A 21,957-nucleotide genomic window follows, 5' to 3' on the forward strand; every position below is an offset into this window, starting at 1 on the left:
AGATCAATTTGGCTTCGGAAGAAATGTAGGAACACGTGAAGCAAACCTGACTTTACGTCTGATCTTAGAGGATCGAATAAAGAAGAACAAGCCCACGTACATGGCATTCGTAGATCTAGAAAAGGCATTCGATAATGTTCATTGGACCATGCTATTTAAGATTCTGAAGTTGATTGGGAACAGATACCGAGAACGAAGAATTATCTGCAATCTGTATAAAAATCAGTCTGCAGTGATAAGAATCGAGGGCTTTGATAAAGAATCAGCATTCCAGAAATGAGTGAGGCAAGGCTGCAGTTTGTCCACCCTCCTTTTCAACATTTACATAGAACAAGCAGTAAAGGAAATCAAAGAGGAATTTGGAAAGGGAATCACAATCCAAGAAGAGGAAATCAAAAACTTTAGATTTGCCGATGATATTGTTATTTTACCTGAAACTGCAGAAGATCTCGAGAAGCTGCTGAATGGTATGGACGAAGTATTCGGTAAGGAGTACATGATGAAAATAAATAAGTCCAAAACAAAAGTAATGGAGTGCAGTCGAACGAAGGCAGGTGATGCAGGAAATATTAAATTAGAAAATTAAGTCATAAAGGAAGTAGATGAATATTGTTACTTGGGTAGTAAAATAACTAACGATGGCAGAAGTAAGGACGACATAAAATGCAGATTAGAAAATCAAGGAGGAGCTTTCTTAAGGAAAGAAATTTGCTCACTTCAAACATTGATATAGGAATTAGAAAGATGTTTTTGAAGACTTTCGTGTGGAGCGTGCGCTGTATGGAGGTGAAACATGGACGATAACTAGCTCAGAAAGAAAGAGAGTAGAAGCTTTTGAAATGTGGTGTTACAAAAGAATGCTGAAGGTGAGATGGATAGATCGAATCACAAATGAAGAGATACTGAATCGAATCGGTGAGAGGAGATCGGTTTGGCTAAATTTGAAGAGAAGAAGGGATAGAATGATAGGACACATCTTAGGACATCGAGGACTTGTTCAGTTGATTTATGAAGGAAGTGTAGGTGGTAAGAACGGTAGGGGAGATCAAGGTATGAATATGACATGCAGATTAGAGCAGATGTAGGATGCAGGTTAGCACAGTATCGGGTTGCACGGAAGCTCCATCAAACCTGTCTATGGATGACTCAAACAACAACATACACGGAAGACTCACTCTAGTGTGTACGCCCAGCACACTCTCGTGACGTCATCTGGAACCGATTCCTCGCATGCGACATTGAGTGCGACCTCGGAGTCGTAGGAACGGATTCTCGAGAATCCAGGCGTCATTCGCGCATATCACTACTCGGAGGACAGCCTAGAGTTGGGTCATTCATGAACTAGCTAGTTCATTTGAACGACTCTTTTATTTGAACTAGTACGAGTTCGTTCAATTAATTGGAAGGGGCCGTTCACGCAAGCACACAGCATGTTAGAGGACGATGACCTAAGCAAGCACCATCTATTGTAAAATGTACGTACAAGCTGGTGCCTCGTTCATTTGAACGACTTCGTTCATTGAACGAAGTGCCGCGAGAGCTGATTTCATGATGAGAGCACAAATGAACTACCTCGTTCATTTGAACGACAAAATAAGCCCGCACATAAATGGCCAATGGCGTGCCGTGTTAATGATCACATGACAGCACATCTCCTCTCACACTTTTCAATTGGCGGTGGCGTTGTGCATTACTTGTGTCTAGCGCCTGACAATATGCAGCCACTTGGCCACGCTCGGGTGAAGTTGCTCTACTTGCGCTTCTTCAAATAGTAGTGGGGGCGCCTTCCGATAGTAATGGAATATAGGGATGGGCTTAGCAGTTATTTTTGATTGACGGTTATAACTGGAGCGGTTACACAAAAACACTCGTTAAGGTTAACGGTTAAAAATAACCTCTAGTGCCGAAATGAGTGGCTGAGACGGTTGAGGCGCTGGTTCGATCCTGGCTCAGTCCGGTGGTATTTGAATACGTCAGCCTCGTGTCGGTAGATTTACTAGCACGTAAATGAACTCCTGCTGGAGTAAATTCCGACACCTCGTCTTCTCCGAAAACCGTAAAAGTATTTAGTGGGACGTAAAGTATTGTTGTTATTACAAGAGGGGTACCTAGTATTCGCTGCACAGTGCCAGTAGCGTGCCGGCCTGGGCAGCGATTTTCAACTGCATCTGAGAGCTGCTTCGAGAGGTCCACGTGTTTATACACTTGAGAAGCTATCTGACGGTGATGACGGCCTTGGTCAAAAATGCCACGAATAACGACCGGGAGGATTCGTTACGCTGACCACGCGTCACCTCATAATATGCAGACATGCGGGGTGAGGAGCGGTCGCTTAGTAGGCCAAATGTCCTCCAAAGCAGGAAGCATTATGGAGGTATAGTATGTGTACCAAGTGCAAGGTTGACGTAAGGAGCGTAGGTTCAGTCATAATTCCCTTCTATGTAATTGCTACATACATGAAGTCGATCAGTTCAAGTATGACGAAAAATTACCTCGAAATAACAGAAGGATACTGTAAATTAATGTAAAATACATGCTTAAAAAACTTTGTAGAAAAACCAGAAGTAAGAACATGGAACACAACAAATATTTAATCCACCATCATTTAAGAATACTGTTAATTACAAACTGAAATAACTTGCATAAATTCTGATTACTTTGATGGAAACTGGTAGTGAGTACGGCCGCACGGCTCTTCCCACTTCATAATTCCCACACACGTGTACGAGTCAGTACTGATCATAGAGTTAGTAAATGTTTCACTAGAGGTAGCATTGGCGCCACCGTCTACGAGAGAAACAGTGTAGCGAGCGGAGCATGTTGAAATCGCAGCTGTTTGGCAAAAAGCTCATTCCTCCGTACTCATCAATGTAAATATGGGGCCTTTTAAAACTGTGTGGATATACATAAGGTTTAAAATTCTTACATGTAAATATTCTCAGATACTACAGTATACTTGTGATGCTTCTCTCCAGTAAAAAAGAAAGCCCAAAAAGCATGAATACAGGATTAAATGTGTAATAAAAGAGGACGGTGCTCAGGTGCAGTTAAGTATCAAAAATCAATTTACTGTTCATATTAAGTCTTGTAACAACATACGTTTAGAAGGAGGGCTCATATATTTCGCTATTTTTTGTGTAAATGACCAGAAATTTGGTATAATTCTGCCCAACGACCGAAAATGTCCTCTCTCGTACGAAGCGGATGAGTGAGATTTTAGGCCTAAAAACGTTGGCGAGATTTGCGGTAAGGTAGGCAAAATATTACCATCGCCGGTTTAGACCCTAGCTTTCTGAGCCCAAGTTGGCAGGTTCGAGCCTGGCTCAGTCCGGTGATACTTGAAGGTGCTCAAGTAAGTCAGCCTCTTGTAAATAGCTTAAATAACTAAGATTTAGCGGCACATGAAGGAACTCCCGTAGGAAAAAATTCAGACACATCAGCGTCTCTGAAAACCGTGCAAGTACGTAGTGGGACGTAAAGCCATTTTATTATTATCATCACCATTATTATTATTATTATTATTATTATTATTATTACTGTTGATGTTTTGTAAACGTGATTAAAAGTGAAAATATGACACTCGGTTGTGGTTTCGGCCTATTATGGAGATTTTACTTAACTTTAAGATTTTAACTTGTAAAATGATTTCCGTTAATGGAAAGGTAGAGTGGTAAATTAAATGACTGAAGAGAACTGAAAAAATACTTACAATATTTTTTACAATTTGATTTACATCGCACCGACACAGATAGGCCTTACGATTACTATAGGACAGGAAAGGGCTAGGAGTGGGAAGAAAATGACTGTGGCCGTAATTAAGGTACAGCTCCAGCATTTGCCTGGTGTGAGAATTAGAAACCATCTTCAGGGCTGCCGACAGTGGGGTTCAAACCCACTATGTCCTGAATGTAAACTGACAGCTTCGTGGCCTAAAGCCTGCAGCCACTCGCTCGGTATCATGCACATGGCCATTCAGTGAAAGGAAAATATCATCACTTATATTTCGTAAAACATTAATTTCAGTCTTCAAGGTAAGATCCAAAGAGTCTCATTCACGCCGACAGGGGAATCAGTCGCGTAGTCAGCCCAAGTAGGCCAATTCACATGACAATGAGTGTCATGCAAGGTATTATTTTATACGTACGGAAATGAATTTCAAGGAAAATACCTGTGAAGTGATATGCTATGGCCCTTTGTGAACTTCTCTACGCAGCCGTAAGCTGCACAGGAGACACATTTTCCTTCAAAGAAGTATATACTTCAATTTATCGGGAAGCTCCATTAGTGACAGTGCCAAACAATCCACCTTTTGCCAAACAGCGTGCTCGTTTAACTTCGCACGCGACTGCAGCGCCAATGCTACCTCTAGTGTTTCATTTACTAACTCTATGGTACTGATTACTTGAGGCGGCTACTGGAAGCGTGCAGGACCGCGCACTGGCCTCGTTAACCGAGTACACACGAGTATTGCCGAGCTGCTGTTATTTCAGTAACTGGATATTATAATACTAGTTACTGGAGGCAGTTACTGGTAACGACTTCGTCCGCGCACTGGCCTCGTTAACCGAGTACACACGAGTATTGCCGAGCCGCTGTTATTTCAGTAACTGGATATTATAATACTAGTTAAAAAAATACTAGTTACGGGAGGCAGTTACTGGTAACGACTTCGTCCGCGCACTGGCCTCGTTAACCGAGTACACGCGAGTATTGCCGAGCTGCTGTTATTTCAGTAACTGGATATTATAATACTAGTTACTGGAGGCAGTTACTGGTAACGACTTCGTCCGCGCACTGGCCTCGTTCACCAAGTACACACGAGTATTGCCGAGCTGCTGTTATTTCAGTAACTGGATATTATAATACTAGTTAATAAAAATACTAGTTACTGGAGGCAGTTACTGGTAACGACTTCGTACGCGCACTGGCCTCGTTCACCGAGTACACACGAGTATTGCCGAGCTGCTGTTATTTCAGTAACTGGATATTATAATACTAGTTAATAAAAATACTAGTTACTGGAGGCAGTTACTGGTAACGACTTCGTCCGCGCACTGGCCTCGTTCACCAAGTACACACGAGTATTGCCGAGCTGCTGTTATTTCAGTAACTGGATATTATAATACTAGTTAATAAAAATACTAGTTACTGGAGGCAGTTACTGGTAACGACTTCGTACGCGCACTGGCCTCGTTCACCGAGTACACACGAGTATTGCCGAGCTGCTGTTATTTCAGTAACTGGATATTATAATACTAGTTAATAAAAATACTAGTTACTGGAGGCAGTTACTGGTAACGACTTCGTCCGCGCACTGGCCTCGTTCACCGAGTACACACGAGTATTGCCGAGCTGCTGTTCTTTTAGTAACTGGATATTATAATACTAGTTAAAAAAAATACTAGTTACGGGAGGCAGTTACTGGTAACGACTTCGTCCGCGCACTGGCCTCGTTAACCGAGTACACACGAGTATTGGCGAGCCGCTTTTATTTCAGTAATTGAGTATCTCCTGTAATGGTAACAAGCTCCAATCGCGTACTGGTAAAAGATCCTCGTTAAGTTATTTATCAGCCACATTTCTCATGGAAATATCATTTCCTGTCTGTAACGTCTGCATGGTAGATGCAAGTAGAGTAAGTTAAGCTTCGTAATTTCCTCTTGCGTACTATTTTCTCCGTCTCCATTGTACAACCGACATCCACGGAGAAATATATTAAGTCGATCATTTTAAAAAAGAACTAAACTGCTAAAAAAAAGGAATCCTACTTAATAACAGAGAACTGTACTGTAAAATAAATGTAAAAGGCAAATATAAACAACTAACTTATTTAAAGAAAAGCTGAGGCAAGTGCTGAACAATACGGTAATTACAATAATTAAAAATACAACAGAATATTACCCTAAATAATATAAAAGGCAAATGAATGCAAAATACAAGCTTAAGTAAATATTCAGAGAAACAATACATTTTCGCTTTAGGTCGCACCGACACAGATAGGTCTTATGGCGACGTTGGGATAGGGAAGAGCTAGGAGTGGGAAGGAATCGGCCGTGGCCTTAATTAAGGTACAGCCTCAACATTTGTCTGGTGTGAAAATGTGAAACCACGGAAAACCATCTTCAAGGCTGCCGACAGTGGAGTTCGAACACATTATCTCCCGAGTACAAGCTACGTGGAACCAAGCCACGTGGCCACTTGGTCCGTACGTATTTAGAGAATGAACCAAGGCAACTGCTAAATAGGAACTTAAATTTTTAATAATATAGTAACAAAAATACAACAAATTGGACTCCACATAATAGACCTATATTAATATAACTACTATTTGTCCAACTATTGGCCAGTTTCTTTGCAGAGGCGGGTATATTCATTTACAACTTTGCTTTACGTCGTCTTACGGCGACGATGGGATAGGAAAGGGCTAAGAGCGGCAAGGAACCGGCCGTCGCCTTAGTTAATGTGCAGCCCCAGCATTTGCCTGGTGTGAAAATGGGAAACCACGGAAAACCATTTTCAGGGCTGCCGACAGTGGGATTCGAACCCACTATCTTCCGCATGTTGCAAGCTCACAGCTGCGCGCCCCTAACCATATGGCCAGCTCGTCCGGTAGGGTCAAGTATGAAGTGAGATGAAGCTTCGTAGGAAATTTTACGACCGGATGCCCTTCCCGACAACAAACTCATCAGAGGACTTAATGAAATGATATGGCGTGTATGGCTTTTAGTGCCGCCGTGCCAGGATCAGGTATTTTGAATTGATTCCCGTAGGCGACCTGCGCGTCGTGATGAGGATGTGAGATGAAGCTTCGTAGCAGATTTTTACGATCGGATGCTCTCCATGGCGTCAAACTCATCAGAGGACTTAATCAGAGTTTCGATATTTACTGGTAATATCAGCAGGTAATAATAATAATAATAATAATAATAATAATAATAATAATAATAATAATATACCGAGCGAGATGGTACTTGGTTTAGGGCACATACTAGGTAGACTGAGAGTTCGAACCCCACTGTCGGCATTTCTGAAAATGGTTTTTCGTGCTTTCCCATTTTCACACCAAACAAATTAAGGCCACGGTCATTCCCTTCCCTGTCCTAGCCCTGCCCTATTCTATTTTCGCCATAAGGCCTGTCTGTGTCGGTGCGACGTAAAACAAGTCTACTACTACTACTACTACTGGTAATAATAATATAATTCTATATTATAATCTTTTTTCAACTGTTATAGGTTTTTGAGAGACATCGGGGTTGCGGCATTTCATCCTGAAAAGAGGTTCGTTTCTTCTTTAATTTATTGGCATGAGTCTCTTAAATTGGATTCCGCAACACTGAGCAAAGAGAGGCAGAGAGATACAAAACCTATAGAACACTTTTACCTTGCCTGCTTACATTAAAGAGTATGAACACAAAATTGGTGTACTTAAAAAATACTTATCTCGACTGCTGGCATTGCTATTTTAATTAATTGTTGGCTGAATCCTTTCGCGCGTTTCTTTTAAAATTTGATATGGAAAACTTGTAAGAGCATTTCTTCCCGCACATAGAACATTTCGCGAACTCGCTATCTATAAAGCTCGTCTTTACCCTCTTCAAAACGTTGACGATATAAATGCATGGTTACAACTCAATACTTGCCAGTAAATTCCGCGTTAGGAGTAAAATACTAGTTAATAGAGGCGGTTACTGCTGGGGAGTACGGCCACGCGCTGCCGGTGTTAACCGAGTTTACCCGAGTATTGCCGATCTTCTGTGAGGATAAAAATACTATACTGAGAGTCAACGGGTTGTATGTTATTCGGGTTCGTTACCAACTCTTATATTTCATACGTAGATGGCTGTGAATAGTTATTGTTCTCAGTGGTGTATGTAGCAAAATAATAATAATTTAATATGATATTGATATCTTATTGCACTGTGTATTTAGTAAGTTTGTTCGAGTTCATTCCACTGTTGATAAGTTCGCATAATAGGTGGGACGTTGAAGATGGATCCAAGAAAACTGCTAGCAATACTGGCTGCAACAGCGTGTTCACTGTTCAGTATTCATAATGGCTGCCAGCTGTGAGCAAGACGTGTGTGATGCTGTGACGCTTGAGTTCCCTGTGAAATACTTTAAAGCTAACAAAAGTAGAGGAAAATAAAGTAAAAAATCTAAACCAAATTGTTTTAAACGTTTACAGTAGCCTACGAAATTAGAATCCACTGTGGACTGTGGAAGACGTGAAAAAGTCCGCGCAGCTGATCGGCGTTTCAGTGTACAGTGTTTACGCCGCTCGCTTGGAATGGAAAATCCAAGTCTCCAGGGAAAGAACGATGTGTCAGCTCAGCGCTCGCCGTAAATAAAACAGGAAGGGCCTTAACACGGTATGGGAATAGGATCCTTGGCGTATTCGATGATAATAATAATAATAATAATAATAATAATAATAATAATAATAATAATAATAATAATAATAATAATAATAATAATGTGTACTTTACTTTATATTCGCAACCGCCCTCTACCTACAGAAATGTTGTCATGAGGGGATCATGAGTTCGTTTTTACCTTCCGAATGACGAGACTACAATATTTACAACATTCCTGGAAGCATTGTATTTTGCAATCCCACTCACCGGTGGGTTTTTCAGCTTTTTTAACTATGAGAAACTGCCACTGACAGTCGTTGCACGAGAGCGGAATCGTATACGTATGTTGTAAGTCTCCATGTGCCTCACACAAATCGCATTATGAAACAAAAATAATTCTTGCTTCTCTTGCCTCGGAATTCGTCAGTAATCTGTAGGTTTTACATGGTCAATAAAGGAATAAATAGGTATGGTACGTAATCAAAGTACAGCTATGTGAAAGGCAGTGATTTCGTTTGATGCTTCACTATTTCAGAATGAAGTACTTGTCAGATAGACGCACGGCGTTAATGATAACCTGGTTGTGGCTGAGCTGGAGAACTTGACGAGACGGGAAGGGGGAACAGGGGACGTGCTCACATGCGGAAGGATACATTTCCTAAGCTCTTAACTTGAATTTCAGTATAGTTAATAGAGGCGGTTACTGCTGGGAAGTACGGCCACGCGCTGCCGGTGTTAACCGAGTTTACCCGAGTATTGCCGATCTTCTGTGAGGATAAAAATACTAGTTAATAGAGGCGGTTACTGCTGGGGAGTACGGCCACGCGCTGCCGGGGTTAACCGAGTTTACCCGAGTATTGCCGATCTTCTGTGAGGATAAAAATACTAGTTACTAGAGGCGGTTACTGCTGGGGAGTACGGCCACACGCTGTCGGTGGTAACCGAGTTTACCCGAGTATTGTCGTGTCGGAGTTATTTCAGTAACTGGATATCTCCTGTAACCGGTACATGCTATAACGGTTACAAGCGCGTACTTGTTTAAAATACTCGTTACGTTATTTACCAGCCATCACTAATGGAATATGAGTGTCCAAATATTAGTAAGTATTCAAATATTATGTTATTTTATTGTAATTAAAATTCAATACCGAATGGCAAGTTACTAAGTAGTAGCCTACATTTTTATGGCTTTTGTAATTTAGAGCCGACCTAATTTGCTCCCTCAAGACATTTCCTAGTAAACTTAAACAGCACTTCAACCTACTGATCGTGCCTCGGTGCAATAGCGTAACTAAAACACTAACATACACTATGTACACGCACGTATTTACACTAATATACGCTATGTACACTCACGTATTTACACTAACATACACTATGTACACTCACGTATTTGCACTAACATACACTATGTACACTCACGTATTTACACTAACATACACTATGTACACTCACGTATTTACACTAACATACACTATGTACACTCACGTATTTGCACTAACATACGCTATGTACACTCACGTATTTACACTAACATACACTACGTACACTCACGTATTTGCAGTAACATACACTATGTACACTCACGTATTTACACTAACATACACTACGTACACTCACGTATTTGCACTAACATACACTATGTACACTCACGTGTTTACACTAACATACACTATGTACACTCACGTATTTGCATTAACATACACTATGTACACTCACGTATTTGCATTAACATACACTATGTACACTCACGTATTTACACTAACATACAGTATGTACCCCCACGTATTTACACTAACATACACTACGTACACTCACGTATTTACACTAACATACACTATGTACACTCACGTATTTACACTAACATACACTATGTACACTCACGTGTTTACACTAACATACACCATGTACACTCACGTATTTGCATTAACATACACTATGTACACTCACGTATTTACACTAACATACAGTATGTACCCCCACGTATTTACACTAACATACACTATGTACACTCACGAGTTTACACTAACATACACTATGTACACTCACGTACTTACACTAACATACACTGTGTACACTCACGTATTTACACTAACATACACTGTGTACACTCACGTACTTACACTAACATACACTATGTACACTCACGTGTTTACACTAACATACACTATGTACACTCACGTATTTACACTAACATACACTGTGTACACTCACGTACTTACACTAACATACACTATGTACACTCACGTATTTACACTAACATACACTGTGTACACTCACGTACTTACACTAACATACACTATGTACACTCACGTGTTTACACTAACATACACTATGTACACTCACGTATTTGCACTAACATACACTATGTACACTCACGTATTTACACTAACATACACTGTGTACACTCACGTATTTACACTAACATACACTGTGTACACTCACGTACTTACACTAACATACACTATGTACACTCACGTGTTTACACTAACATACACTGTGTACACTCACGTACTTACACTAACATACACTGTGTACACTCACGTATTTGCACTAACATACACTATGTACACTCACGTATTTACATTAACATACACTATGTACACTCACGTATTTACACTAACATACAGTATGTACCCTCACGTGTTTACACTAACATACACTGTGTACACTCACGTATTTGCACTAACATACACTATGTACACTCACGTGTTTACATTAACATACACTATGTACACTCACGTGTTTACATTAACATACACTATGTACACTCACGTATTTACACTAACATACACTATGTACACTCACGTATTTGCACTAACATACACTGTGTACACTCACGTGTTTACATTAACATACACTATGTACACTCACGTATTTACACTAACATACAGTATGTACCCCCACGTATTTACACTAACATACACTATGTACACTCACGAGTTTACACTAACATACACTATGTACACTCACGTACTTACACTAACATACACTGTGTACACTCACGTATTTACACTAACATACACTATGTACACTCACGAGTTTACACTAACATACACTATGTACACTCACGTACTTACACTAACATACACTATGTACACTCACGTATTTGCACTAACATACACTATGTACACTCACGTGTTTACATTAACATACACTATGTACACTCACGTGTTTACATTAACATACACTATGTACACTCACGTATTTACACTAAAATACACTTTAAACAAATCAGCATAGCAATAAATTGGCAGCAATAGCTTCTTGCTCGCTATCGGTAGGTCTTGATAAACTCAACTGTATCTTTTTGTGGGCCTTCTTCGTGGAGAAGAGTCTTCTTTGAAGTTGAAACTTGATTGCCCCAGGTGATGAAGTCGATGGAGCCAGTATTTTCCTTTTATTTTGGGCATGGATAATTGAAATTATAAGTTTAAGCTGATTTTCAACAAATCTTGCATGCTCAGGTGACTGGATATCGGCAAGAATTGTTTCAGTATGTTCTCAAAGTTGTAACTTCCTCTTTTCTACGTCACTGTAAAGTTTTCTCTTGAGAGGATTCTGCAGTTCGTTGAAAACAGCTGCACTTTCGTCACAAGGGAGCGATTCTTGAATGGTCACTTCATCCACTTTCATTCCTACCACTTCCGTCTCTGATGCTGGTTAAACTCTTTCCAATCAGATGAATTTGTTTGCACATATTAAATCTGATGGACGAATCAGTGCATGTACAAATGTAAGCACGGAGGCAGAACTTGCATTCGGTACACCTTATACTGCAGTCACAGAATTCGCCATCCACCTTCCTTACTTCATAAAATTCAGTCTGCTTTTCGGAAGTCTACTCCCTCGGAAGAGAGTGACAGTGATTTCACGTGCCTTTTTCTCAGCGCCGACAATTTATGCGTAAGCTTTCCTTTATTTAAAAAAATGAGGCGATCGAACAGTTTGTCTCGGACAAATCTCATAAAAGTATGCACAGCTAGGTCAAGTCTCTTGGGATTCTTGTCTTTCAAATAAATGTGCTTAACTACTCCATGCATACGCTCTAGGTGCATATTAATGTTGAGCCCTGCATGGAGGCGATGACAATAAGCCCAGTTAGTCACTGTCCGTCCGTAGTTAGCCTCAAAGTACTCGCCGAATTCCTTGGTGTCGGGATCACTTTTCAGGTCAGCTGTTAAGTCACCAAACATCCTAGAAAAGGCAACTTCGTCTCTTTCCTCCAGGAGTACTCTAAGCCCTTTGTAGATCTCAACTTGTTTCTCGCGCCCTTTGATTTTGCACAGGTCTTTCCTCCATGCCCGATCTACATGCCACGAACAAAATAAACGAAACTTGGGGGGCATCATGACTGCAAACCAACCCAAACCCATGGCACTAAAGCCCATGAAGGGCCTTGGCCTACCAAGCGACTGCTGCTCAGCCCGAAGGCCTGCAGATTACGACGAATTCTCGGCCGTTATTCTTGGCTTTCTAGACCGGGACCGCCACCTCACCGTCAGATAGCTCCTCAATTCTAATCACGTAGGCTGAGTGAACCTCGAACCAGCCCTCAGGTCCAGGTAAAAATCCCTGACCTGGCCGGGAATCGAACCCGGGTCCTCCGGGTAAGAGGCAGGCACGCTACCCCTACACCACGGGGCCGGCATCATGACGGCAAGCGATGCATTAAAAATGTTTCAGCCATGTCCGACATGAACACTTCAGGGTTTAAGGCGTCTGGAAGAGCATTTCTAAACGTCGTAAATAAAATTTCAAGTAATGCTGTGTCCGATAGCATGGAAGCGCAAGGGAAACCCTGACATTTATCACTAAGAGGGCAGTCAGTTCGAAAGCGTACTTACTTAGACCGTGGGTAGAGTAGAGACAATACGCGACACTCAGCGAGATATCGAGGGCTCTCTCTAGCGGATGACCTGAGAACTACTCATTCTGTCATAAGAGCACGTGTATTTGTGTGTGAAGTTTTTGGTGTTATTTATGCGTTTACAGTGAGTTGATGTAATTAAATAGTAGCGTGTGTCATTCCTTGATATCTCCTCTCAACATGAGGGGAAAGTTATATGCTGTGTTTGGCTGCAGTAACTATGAAGTAGGGAAGAATGCGCGGTCTTTCTTCCGTTCCCCTCGTGACAAGAAAATGTAAGTAATTGTGTTTGCATATATATTCTTCCAGTGACAAAGAGATTTCTATAGTACTTATTATCTTCAGTCCTACTCGACCCATATTTCAACTGGCTTAAAATATAATACGCGTATTTTATTGTGTAGTGCAGCAGCTAACCTTCAATACCGATGTGTTGTTTTAGGTGTGATCTGTGGGTTTAATTTAATTTAGGAAAATACATATGCATATGAGTGTGGCTGGTTGTGTTCCAAGTTACCTTCTTTGGAATGTCGTAATGCGTTATCAAACACTGAAGAAAATATGGGTGATTTAAGAAATGTACATGTTTTGTTGAAACAATATGATGATGCAAATTTGCTTTACCCTAATATAATGGCATTATGTCAACTATTGCTTATAGGGAAAGTTTGAATGTTTTTGAGGCTAAATTTATAGATTTTCTTTCTGTTAGTAGGCTTCAAGTTGAAAGGAAAATTGTCCAGCTCTTAAATGTAAATTCATTGAATCACGTGTGTAAGGAATGTGCCGGTATTTTTGTTTGACAAGTGTTTTAATATGATGATACAATGCTTTTAAGTGAGGAAAAAGAAAAATCTAGCCGTGAACGTTCAGGCAGGAATTCTAAAGCTAAGAAAAGTAGGCCTAATGCATTAATGAATGATCAAGCCCTTTCACAGCAGTCCATTTCACATCTTGATTACATGTGTAATTTCAGTCTTTAAATAACAACCTGTTCAAAAATTCTTCATTAATTTATCCAGAATTGCTTTAGCAACTTTGAAGTTAATATCTTAGCCACACTTTCTTTCTAGACGTAATTTATTTATCCATTTCCGTATATATATTTCCATTGATATTTGAATTTAGCGCGAATTTTCAGGTCAAGCCACTAGGAGAGCCACTTGCGACTTGTCTCTCATTTCTTAACAAAGTTAAATCCGGAAGTGTCGCGTATTGTCTCTACTGTATTTGGTACCATCAATACAAACGATGTTCCTTCCAAAACGTTCAAGTATTTCTGTCTGCGCTTCATCGATATTAATGAGGACAAAATCTTCCTCTTTTAGCTCAGCATTTGTTTCGGAAGGTATTCTCTGACCTTTGTAAAAACGAACTACGCCACCGATTTCCAGCATCTCTTGGATCCACTATTCAACACTCGTACAATCGTTACCATGGCGTACAGCTTCGGACTTTAAATTGTACTGCTGCTCAATGTTTAAAAAGAGTAAGTGCACACGCTCTATGACAGTACCACGGACAGAATCCCTAATTTCACCCAATATATTATCGAATGGAATTTACATGGCAATTTTCGTTGCCAGCTACTTTCTGTCTGATTCTGAGTCTCTCAACGGACCCAACTCGCCCTGGTGACCGGCATGAGATCTACAGTACGACACTGATACTTTTCCAGATACATGAAATGTAACACCAATTGACGCTGGGCAGTGTCCATTTATTTTATTGCTACCAAGCATTTTTCGATGGCGCAGTTCATTTCCTTTACATTTCAAATTACCGTCTCTGTGGCATTGATAGGAACACATCGCTGAGCCATCAATCTTTCGAATGTATTTTGACTGCCATGTAACAAATTTACACAAATCATCCTTTTCTATTTTGATTTTCCGGTCTTTAAACTCTTCTTCGTTTGAAAATTCTAAAAGTTCAGTCTTAACTGGAATGTCATGATCACTAATAAAATGTTGAACAATTTCGTCTCTAGTTCCACGACCTTCTACATAAAGGGGGAATTTCACTTTCGATTGATTTTCTGAAATCTGGTTCCTATGCTTTAAATTTTTATGACGAATGAAACTAAATTTATTATTAGCGCTAAAGGAGCACAAATCACATTCGAATGTTTCGATCTAACGAGACTGTTTAAGTTTTTCCTATATTTAAAATCCTTATTGCACACATCGCACCTGAATTTCTCCATTTTAAGAATGCCGCGGAACTGGTTTGTCACCTCCAGTTACTAATTACAAGACTCTAGAACGTTCTTTCTATATACCGTACTTTACTCATCAATAATTCTCAACACTACCCAACAATACTTCAGCGGGAAACTGTGCCTATAAAACCAGCTGTAGGTGCCAGTTCATGTGAAAAGACGCGCCAGGTAGAATGCCAAAGTTCTCTCTATACACGATCACTCACCAATTCTCAAAACTAAACAACAACGCTTCAGAGGGACACTGTACCTATAAAACCAGCTGTAGGCGCCAGTTCATGTGAAAATATGCGCCAGACAGAATGCTAAACGAAGCAGGACCGAACGTAGCCGAGCTACTCCGAGTGGCTGCACACTGCAAGCAGGACCGAACTTAGGCGAGTTGCTCCGAGTGGCTGCACATTGTCAGGCGCTAGACACAAGTCTGTGCATTGGGTACTTGTTTGCTGTTCGTGCTAGGAGCTCCGAGAGACGACAATCAAATTCCAAGTTCGCAAAATGTCGTACCGGTACTTGCCTGCTAGCTATAAATGAGCTCGTGTTTGTTTGAGTCCGGTTTTATGCAAAATACGGTCCACAATACACACAATGGGGTGATAATATCGCCGGTTTACCTCTTAAAACATTACGAAAAGAAATAAAAACTTGTTTATAGTCTGGCACTTACGTACTGTAAGCGTTCTATAATACACGACAGTTGTGAGAATTATACACGGGCACTGGAAAATAAATACTTTGTCTACACACAAAACAATCAATGTCAACAACATGAGGCACAACGAAATCACACACACTTGGAGCGGAGTAGCAAAATCATGTTATCACATGGTAACCGACAGTACGCATATGTTATCTTGGCGTAGAAGAATAATCAACTAAAATGACAACATATGTTAAAATTGTTCACACCACATAGAAAACGCTCATAAATTTCGAAGTGCCCAAATACGAAAGTCTCTTATCAGAAGATTTACTGGCACGTAAAAGAAATCCTGCGGGATTGAATTTCGCCACCTCGACCTCCATGGAAACCGTTAACAATAAATGGGGGCCGTAAAAGAGTTCAGATATTACTGTTCATAAAATAATAGCTGCTCAACCCCTTTTCCTGTGAGACGATTCTTATTCTCGGTTACTATCTGTTCTGCCCCATGTGTAATGATGTCTAAAATGAGATGAATGAAGTAGTGGTTAAAATTAGGTGGTGATCGACAGAAAACTATATAAGTTCTTAATTTCAGTCATTACTCCTCTTATTACAATGTAATATTAATGGAAATATCAAGGGAATTCGATTTTACACACCAATAGAGCATATCAAAAGTTAACGGGCTTCTGATAAAACACCTGCATACATCCCACCGTCAGTGGGTAGGGCCTGACACATCCCACTCTGATGAGTGCAGTGTCAGGCAGAAGGAAAAACATTGGTTTTATAGAGTAAATACTTGTTTAGACTTATATCTAACATTGCAATATTAGTTAGTTATTCAAGAACATTCATTATTAAGAGGACGCTTCAACAGGATTCGTCTTCCCCAGATCTTAACACCTAAAAAGGACAATTATCATCTTGGAGAAATGTTTTATCCGTGGATAAAATAGGTAAATCGCTTCTTCTCTCTCAAACAGCCCCTCGAACCACCGAGCTTTAAATAGCGGAAGAGGTGCGGTGCGGTTGAATGCTATGTGGTTTGTCGTTCATATTAAGACCTGAGAAAGCACCAGCTATCGTAAAATATACGTACTAACTCGCGTTGCTATGCTATTGCTGGTATGCTCATAATTATCCACCTCGTTCATTGAACGAGGTGCCGCGAGAGATGTTTCCATGCAGACAGCACAAATGAACTACCTCGTTCATTTGAACGACAAATAAGCTTGCTCAAGAATGGCCAATGGCGTGACGTGTTAATGGTCACGTGACAGCTCATCACTCACCCTCTTCAAATGGGGGAGAAGGAGTTATACAAAATTAGAAAGCTTATATGTCTCTCCGTCTCTTAGATACCATTTCTTTACTTAGGCAGACGGGCGGAAGCACTGTGTAGCTGTTTTCTCTTCGTGCTCATAATAAACTAACTCGTTCATCTGAACGAAGTGCCGCGAGGGCTGTTTCTAGGCCTATATCACATCATGAACTACCTCGTTCATTTGAACGACTCAAGGCTATGAACGGTATATAATGAACCACTTCCAGCAAATGAACTAACTGGACCCTTCTCTACCCAGTCCCAGCACTAGTTTCTGATTCCCATTCGTCTGCCGTCGCAAAGGGAGCCCAACATCACCTTTCAAAGAGAATATAAAGATGGAGTCTGCCGCCTCTCGGTAGGTACGCACCAACAATATGACTGCTAATCATATTCGTTACAGCGCTCCTGACGGAAGCTAAGTGAACTGCGGCTGCCATGACAGTTGCAGGCAAGAGAACTTGACACTTCGATACCAGGGGCTGCGCCTCCTAGAGAACAAGGCCTGGCAATACGATTCGTGACGTCACGCGACTGGGCTCAGCCGTGACCACCACAGCTCAGCGCGAGTGGATAGTAGATGAAGTAGTGTTCTCTAGGAGGCGCTGCATTTCTCTTACATGATCCTTGTTCGATACTGTCCTAGCCGCATGCCACTTTAGCTTAGCGCTATTATCAGTTCATGAATGGATGTGGTCTTTTCCCTGCAATTTAAAGTCTTATTTAAACGTATCAAGTTCAGACGTTTTGAAAACACTATTGCAATGAATAATCATAGGACTTTTAATGAAATAAGTGCAGCAAATCTGACAGCCGTTTGCTTGGAAAAAAGATTATCAGTATTAATTTGTAACAATAGGCTATGCGTTTTTCCTTATCAAGATTCCCATGTCATGCGCAGCATTGAACGTCACAAGTCGCCATCAGAAAGGCATTACCGGTAACGTTACATTTCACAGGTAGGCCTTATGTTTGAACAATTATTTGCGGGTTATTATAGCATAGGCCTAAACCCAATGTCATAATCCATGGGCCATTCTAATGACGACGTATTATTTTTCTTCAAGGTTTCTTTTGAACTCCCCCTGTGGGTGGTGGCGGTAGAATAACACACACGGTATACCCTGCCTGTCGTAAGAGGCGACTAAAATGGACCCCAAAGACTCTTAACTTAGGACCGTGGTTTGGCGACCGCGGGTCCTTATCTGAGCTCCCCTGTGGGTGGCGGTGGTCAGGGTATTCCCTGCCTGTCGTAAGACTACTAAAAGGGGCCCCAGGGGGTCTCAATTTAGAAGCGTGGGTTAGCAACCACAGGGCCCTTAGCTAAGTCCTAGTATTGTCTCCACTTACTTGTGCCAGGCTCGTCATTTTCACCTATCCTATCCGACCTCCCTTGGTGAAGTCTTGTTATTTTCCGACCCGGACGATATTAAAGCATTCGAGGCATAGGGAGTCTTTCAATTTCACGACCTTCGTGGCCATTGTCTATCCTTGGCCGATTCCTTCATTTTTCGGAGTGTCGGATCCCTTCCATTCCTTCTTAGTGTTGTATAGAGGATGGTTGCCTAATTGTACTTCCACCTAAAACAATAATCACCACCACACCCTTATCCTGGGACTACAATGGAAAGAGAAGCATTTAATATTGCATCATTACAATACATCTTATGAATGCACTTTAGTTTAATTGTTATTTAGAGACCCTACTTACTTTGACATTTAACATAATTTCATTAAATATTATTGTGTAACAGGAAACTGGAGCCACCTTTCATCCAACACAGTCTATTGCCACATAACCACAAACGAATTATTCACATTGGTTAAACACTGTCACCACAAAACTTCAACACTCATTTTAATACATGTATTTTAAATGGTTTTTATCATTATTAGGGTCGGTTTTATTGCATGAAACATAAAAATAATAACGAATTTAATGTGTACGTCTATACACGTACAACCACTATGCCCTGACATCTGTCGTTTGTTTTGCCTGTAAGTGTCATGGCTGCCGGCAATTCAAGTAGATTCAAGGATGTTCGGCAAGTAGCACGTAGTGATGGGCATATCGAAGGTTTCCTGCTATCGATTGTTAAACGATAGTCCACGAACAAGGATGTTCGGCAAGTAGCACGTAGTGATGGGCATATCGAAGGTTTCCTGCTATCGATTGTTAAGCGATAGTCCAGGAACAAGAATGTTCGGCAGGTAGCACGTAGTGATGGGCATATCGAAGGTTTCCTGCTATCGATTGTTAAACGATAGTCCAGGAACAAGGATGTTCGGCAGGTAGCACGTAGTGATGGGCATATCGAAGGTTTCCTGCTATCGATTGTTAAACGATAGTCCACGAACAAGGATGTTCGGCAAGTAGCACGTAGTGATGGGCATATCGAAGGTTTCCTGCTATCGATTGTTAAACGATAGTCCAGGAACAAGGATGTTCGGCAGGTAGCACGTAGTGATGGGCATATCGAAGGTTTCCTGCTATCGATTGTTAAACGATAGTCCAGGAACACAACCGAATGTTTTTCTTCGATAGTTTCATTCGGTTTTCGAATTGCTGACATTCTTTACCAAGGATCATATAAGAGAAATAGATCCGTCACTCCTGTATAATATAGTTCACTGAGAAAACAGGTCATGGAAGCTATAGTGGCCCCTGTATCTCTGCCAACATAAGGAAATAAATACCACGATAATACCTCGTAATAAACTTGATAATAACAGTTGTTACTTTGTTAAAATTTTAATTGTGATAGAGATAATGATTGCATTTCGGTAGGAAAGTTGTATCTAAAGCTTCTCTCGTGTCTTTTACTTGAAAAGCAAATTGCAATTATCGTATTTGTATGTTGGCAATACTGCTATAATGCTAGCTTGTATCGTTGTTTCACCGTTCGCATTTTAATGTACATTTATAGCTATTAAATAATAATTACTGAAAATGTTAATGCAATTCATATAAAACCCCAAAACGCCCATATTTGCCTAAATCACGATCTAACGTAACCTCATTCTTTCGCTCGTTCGTTAAACCCTTCCCACAACTTTTATGTATGGGAATGGAAAACAGGAGAAAGAAAGGAAGAAGTAAAACACAGCATAATGCACACAGTTTATATTTTGAATTTTATTCCAAACAGCAGGCAAGAAGCACAATCACACACACGTTTACTCGCAACAGCTAGGTAGTTCAATGTGAAATACGTTCATCATCATAATACTATTTCTTCACACTAAGAACGCGTACAATTGTAATTTCACTCCATACTCTCAAAAAACTGGATCAAAAATCTCGTTCAATGCGAATGAATCTCAACAAATTTTCGTCTAACAAGCACTATTACCTACCGTACGACCAAGTTCCCTTCACGCGCAACGATAACAGTGTTGTGTTTTGAATTTGCTGTACCGCGCAACTGAATGTGTAATGCCAACCACTGCCTTCTAAATTAACCCTCTATAAGAGAATTTTAGTTTTCACTAGTTGGCGGAGATTGAGGGCCCCATCTCGGAACTGCTTCGGACGCTCCCTATGAAGTGTCACCCCCTTGTTCTTTACGGTAGTTACTAATTACTACAATATGCACGCTTGTTACAGTGTACTGTCTTATATTTACTCTGATCCTTGCAATTTCGGCTCCCACAATATCTGTGCCAAACATTAGGAACAATTTATAGAATTATGGACACTAGGACCACATAGGCCTACTTATTTTAATATGAAATATTTAATGGTGCACTTGGTCAGTTTTAGGTTAGACAATCTCTCTTCGTAGGAGGAAGTACAGTAAAATTCATTTTTATTTATTTAACTGGTCTCATGTCAAACAATATACATGTGCAAACAGCCGTTAAACATAGCTCTCTTCAAAGCTGTCATAGATTTTCAGACTCTTACATTATATTTTAAAAATGGCATTTTAACATGAAACAATGCAACCAAACCGCGAACTGAGTGAAATACACATGTAATAGAACAGTAAGCATTTATATGTGCAGTCACTAATAATATGTCGTGGTAAAACGAACATAAAGTAGCTAGATCAAATGTTTTCATTCTGTGCACATAGGAGAACAGGTTAGGATAACTAAAACAACATACCAAACTTGCAGTATAATTAATCAGACACTTAGGCTACCACTGTCTTCCTATAATCAAAGATTTGTGTTCAGGAATATTAAAAAATCTAAATATTTTGCTTTCAGCCTGTTTCTTCTTTCACTCATAATCTGCCAAGCTTTTGAAAATATTCTTTCTGCTGGAACAGATGTTGCTGGAACTGAGAGATATTCCTGTGACAATGTGTATAAGTGTTCCATGGCAATTTGAGTTTCTTCCAGAATTCTGCTGGACTGCTTTTTATGTCCACAAATGGCTGGTCAATGTACTGTCACAACAGGATGGTTTCATTGCTAGTTGGATTCGTTCTGCATTTTTAGTGTGCTAGCTTCTCTTCGAGAAAGAACCAAATATTGTCATTAGTGCTGGTAGTGGCAGGATAGACAATTTGTTCTTCTGCTATAAGCTGT

This window comes from Anabrus simplex, chromosome 10 (assembly GCF_040414725.1).
Source record: "Anabrus simplex isolate iqAnaSimp1 chromosome 10, ASM4041472v1, whole genome shotgun sequence".
Taxonomy (NCBI): Eukaryota; Metazoa; Arthropoda; class Insecta; order Orthoptera; family Tettigoniidae; genus Anabrus; species Anabrus simplex.